This window comes from Rutidosis leptorrhynchoides, chromosome 4 (genome assembly GCF_046630445.1).
Source record: "Rutidosis leptorrhynchoides isolate AG116_Rl617_1_P2 chromosome 4, CSIRO_AGI_Rlap_v1, whole genome shotgun sequence".
Classification (NCBI taxonomy): domain Eukaryota; kingdom Viridiplantae; phylum Streptophyta; class Magnoliopsida; order Asterales; family Asteraceae; genus Rutidosis; species Rutidosis leptorrhynchoides.
This window is the reverse complement of record NC_092336.1, coordinates 502,758,390-502,764,389: the sequence shown is the minus strand read 5'-3', so window position 1 is coordinate 502,764,389 and position 6,000 is coordinate 502,758,390.

The window sequence follows — 6,000 nt, the reverse complement described above, 5'->3', positions numbered from 1 at the left end:
ACTGGATGGAGCATATTGAAGAATGCTTTAAAGTATGAATTGAGGGAAGAAGAATAGAAGTTATGAGCTGTGGAAATAAGGAAATGAAGAGGGTGGATTTAGAGTGAAATATCCGACAGGGCAATCAAAACAGATTATCGCATTTAACCAAAGAGGATCCTAATTTCCTTAATTTCTGAAGAATCGAATCTTATTTAGATTTTGAAGATTTTCTTCTAAAATTCCTTGAATTCTAAAAATCAACTGTGGCTACATCACCGGATAAGATGAACATGTATTTACTCATTTTCACTCTTTTGCGATAGCTTCACTCGTACTCTTCACAAAATCAAATTGATTTATCTATAATACTCAATGATGATAAAACTCAAATTTTCAGCTCTTATGCGTCATGAAAACATACTTATTATCAGCCATGACGATCCCAATCAAATTTCGGGACGAAATTTCTTTAACGGGTAGGTACTGTGACGACCCGGAAATTTCTGACCAAAATTTAAACTTAATCTTTACATGATAACATTATTCCGACATGATAATTAATAAATTTTGACAAGTTTTAAAACTTTTAAAATAAGTTTCATACAAACAATTGACCAACCATTTGTTCGACGATTCACGAACGTCATAACTTGTATTAAACATATACTTATATATATATATATATATATATATATATATATATATATATATATATATATATATATATATATATATATATATATATGGATTATATCTAACTTGAAAATATGATAATTAAATATCTCATTAAGAATATTAACAAAATATTATATATATATATATATATATATATATATATATATATTTTCATACTACTAATTTAAAGAGTTTTTGAACAATATATATGTTACTATTTAAATGACGTAATTAACTTATGTTAAAATGTATTTACATATAATGTATTACGAGTGTAAATACATCCTTACAAGTATTGAATAAACTTTATAATATACCAATACATATAAAGGATAGCTATACTCATATTTTCGTTCAATTTTCTCAAGAATTCTACTCGCATTCATACGGTATTTTTTTACCCGTATTATACACAGCTTCTAGAAGTATTTACTATTGGTATATATCAATAGAAATCTGCAATTATTTGTGTAATATGTCATCCATGACCTAATCAATTTAATATGTCATTCATGACTTAATACATTTTAACTTATCTTAGATATTTTCAATAAAAACCAAATTTTCAAACCTATAAATAAGCACCATTTCTAACTCATTTTTACACATTCATTTTCCAAATTTTACTTCCAATTTTCACACACACTTGCAAGAACTCTCTCAAGATTTGTTCTACTACTTCTTTCCAGCTACTTTACATTCTAAACTTGAGGTAAAAACTCTACTTCAACTCTTTTTCAATTCATATGTCTATAGCTATCTATATAAGAGTTTATAAACTGGAACATAGTTTAGTTAATTCTAAAATTGTTCGCAAACAAAGTTAATCCTTCTAAATTGACTTTTAAAAACAACTTAACACATGTTTTATATCTATATGATATACTAACTTAATGAGTTAAAAATTGAAAACAGGAAGAACACCGTAAAACCGGACATACGCCGTCGTAGTAAAACCGGGGGCTGTTTTGGGTTGGATAATTAAAAACTATCATAATCTTTGATTTAAAAGTTGTTCTTCTGGGAAAATGATATTTCATATGAACATGATAGTATATCTAAAAATCATGGTTAAACTCAAAATTGAAGTATGTTTTTTCAAAATGGTCATCAAGATGACGTTCTTTCGACGGAAATGACTACCTCTTTCAAATATGGATTATAACTTATAACTTCGACTATAACCACAACTTTTTCAGTTTAGTTTCACAAATTACAGTTCGTTATGAAACCATAGCAATTTGATTCACTCAAAACGGATTTATAACGAAGAAATTATGGGCAAAACAATATTGGTTAGAAATGGATAATTTGATTACGGGATTAATTCATTAAAATCTATACTAACCATATCCTAGCTAACTTTTCTTGTATTATACATGTATTATAACATGTCATGGTTACACAATATGTCGGATAAATCAAAAGACACCACATACGCAATACGTGTAACTACAATAGCGGTATTGTGGGTCATGATTGAGTCTTATACAACACATGTATACTATGTACTACTAATTGTGGACTACTATACGTGTATACTATGTAAACAATCACACGTGATTGAAAATATAAACATAAACAATCACACGTGATTAAAAATATGAACTTAAACTATCACACGTGATTGAAAATATGAACTTAAACAATCACACGTGACTGAAATATGAACTTAAACAATCACATGTGATTGAAGATATGATATGAATAATAGTTGTATTACATTTTGATATATATATATATATATATATATATATTTGTTACAGGTTCGTGAATCCAAGGACGACGGCCATATTTTTAATAAGTTGAAAACTTATTATTAATGTACTTTTACTACCGTGAGTATATAGTCCCATTTTTAAACTCTAAAAATATTTTGGGATGAGAATACATGCATTTTATGTTTTACGCCATGGACACAAGTACTTAAAATATATTCTACGTTGAGTTGTACCACCTTGCATATCTTCCCTAATAGCTTGGTAACTAATATTTACATGAAGCGCGAATCCTATTGATAGATCTATCGGGTTTGACAACCCCAACCGGGCTAGTCGCTCTAGTATCATAAATGGTTGCATAGTACTTCGTTTTTACTACACTTGGTACAGTGTAGGGAGATTTCATAATAAAGGGAATATGCTACATTAATGGTTAAGTATGGTTACTGAAGCGCTCAACAACTTATAGAATACTTGTATACACTTGCGAGTGTACATATATTTATAACTATGAAATCTTGTAGTCTATATTTATATCGATGCTAGCTCTAAACCTATATATCTCACCAACCTTTGTGTTGACTGTTTAAGCATGTTTATTCTCAGGTCCTTAAGAAAGTCTTCCGCTGTTGCATTATCTGAGCAAGTTGTGCATGGAGTCTCATGCTTTTGTTTAAATGAAATGTTGCATTCAATAAAACCTTTGTCATGTATTATATTCAACTGTTATGTCACGTGTGTAGTATTTGGAAACCGATGTATCATGGAAATTATTTCTTAAATAATCGCCCACTTGTTTAAAACATGCATTATGTATAATAATGGTGTGCTTTTTATAAAACGAATGCAATATTTTTCTAAAATGTATCATATAGAGGTCAAATACCTCGCTATGGGACCAATGAATAACGTACCACGTTTAGAGTAATATGGACGAGTCGTTTCAGAGGGAGAAGAGGAGGCGTTAAAACCTTAAGAAAAATAGAAGGGTGGCCGTCAAATCAAACTGCAGGGCACTCTCAGTAACTGCAACCCATTGGACGATCGTACCCCCAACAGCAAAACAGAAAAGATTCTCTCATTAAGGGTAAAGTAGTAATTTCGGGGACAAGAGTATTAACGGTGCAGTTAATTGTCAAATCACAGCAGCAAAAGTAATTATTACTAAGTTTAACTTAACGAAGCTCATATGTTGATATTAATGCTTCGTAAAATTAAACTGGGGGGCTTGATAGTGTACCCCACCTCCAGCCCGTTTACCAGCTTCACAGTTTGCTTTGGAGGATCTGGCCACAATATATAGAATGAAGGAAAACTTTAGCTACAGTGAACGAGGTCCTGGAATCAGAGCAATAATAGTGATCTTAGAGCCCATAAAACCTCGGTTAATTACAAAGTCAAGCTAGCGAAACTATTCCTAGCTCGGTGCACGCCTGTACCACAAAGGAAAGGGAAAAGCTTACTTTCCTCTGCAGGTTTACCAAAAGGGAAAGTCAACTAGTGATCCAAAATCATTGGGAACTAGCGAGCTGGTATAGGAAGCCGCTCCATCCCACTTATAAATAGAATAGAATGCAGGAAACATTCCACATTCAAGAAATACACACATAATAACACAATCATGTTATATCATTTGCTTCGGTGGCATAAAACAATCCTCTGATTGTTACCTTCGGGGAATCGCCAACGAACAAAACCAAAATCATAATCACTCAATCTCAGTCTCTGTGACTTGCATATCCCCATATCAATACTAATCGTCGGTTATTGTACAAACACCTTGGTTTCCCAAAATCATGAGTGTTCACGCTCACGAGATGATCAAATCATATCTATATAGGAAAAAAGGAGATTTATGGAGGATCAACAAAAGAGGTCACTCAACCCTACCAAGCAAAGCAACCATCACCCGAGGGAAGTATTATTCCGATCTAATCTTTTTTAAAATTTCGGTAGTTATAACTTAAACTATGCTATATCCCCAACTTATCATTAAGTGTGGGATTCTAGCCCAGAATAAGTCTAGAATCATCATCCAACTATTTTTGATTTGAAACTCTAAGTGTGGGATCGTCACACTTGGTGCGCCCCGAACATTGAGGACAATGTTATTCTAAGTGTGGGATATAGGCATACGTCGTAACTAGATTCAAATGCCTAAATCAAGTGCCTTTAATTTAGAAGATTGTTTGTTTAAATAGCAAAATGGGATAAAAATGGGTTAAAAGAAGATAAGTGACATAAATGGAAAATGAACTGTTTCGAAAAGCAGTCAAAATGTGTCTACTTTTAGAGAAAATTCTTGCCATTTCGAATGATTTTAACGCCAAATTCTTGTCCTACTGCCGAAAAATACTCGAGAAAAATAATTAGCATAGTCAAGATCCTTAAACATTCTGGGAATATACGAAATCCCCCACACTCCACCAAAAATTCATCTATTTCAATATCCACCATCTCACTCAAAAATTACCACTCACCATCACTCACTCCTAAAATCAAAAGGTTCAAAATAATGAAGGAAAATGATCATAGCCAATAAAGAAGATTCAAAGAATCTCAATATCGTTAAAGACGATGTAAAACAGACTGTTGAAAAAAAAGTTAATATTGGCTCAAATAATATACGAAATCAACATGATCTCATAAATCCTTCGAAAAGTAAACATCTTCCAAAAGCACTTTCACATAAATATCTGATGTGCCTAGACAACACTAATAAAAACATGACACAATGGTCAATTACTAATACACAAATGAGCAACTAGTCTCAATCGTATGTAGATAGTCAACAATAAGTCCGAGTCGATCCGTAGGGAATTATGTGTTTTAAAATCGAATTACCAACAAATATTACTGTAATAAGGAGGGGAGTTTTGAGAATTCATTTGAAAATGTAAATGCGTAAAAGCAACTAAATAATGATAATAAAGTGATGCCCACTTAATTAATTCCCTTCGACTTGAATTGTATACAACTTTAGTCGATTATAACGTATATAGTCTTATGACTACTGGTCAAATAATCACGCGCCTCAGCCAATAAGAAGCAATCAACTCTCAATAATCTTTCCATGTCAGTGTAAGTTATACCTGACTAATGACTCTGAGACTCAACCCAGTTTTCACTCTCGTAGAGCCACAAACCACATCGGTCTCCCGAATATGATTACATAATTGCTAGGTTTCAATATCAACCAATCACCAATCACACTTATACACCGATCTCTCGGTAGTACTCATGTAATTGTCTAGATCACCAGAGGTGTTGAAGCACAAGTCATATATTGCAAATTAACTCTCGTTAATCACTCAACAACTCATGTGATTGGAGAAATATATCAAATCCTAGCAACAATGGGTCTTTGGTTGAACACAACAATCATCAACCAAATTAACACAATAAAAGTAAATATGATTAAAAATCCACAATCAAAGGTTCAAAATTAAGTGAACACACAAAAGTTGTAGCCTAACATGATGCAATAAAGACCAAGCATATAATCAACAAAATCAAAACTCATCATTATGTTAATAAGAACGAGAAATAAGAGTGCCAATCGATGTGATGATCCAATCTCACAACATTGGTAAGAAAAGCTACCTAAAGGTAAAGGACGCAA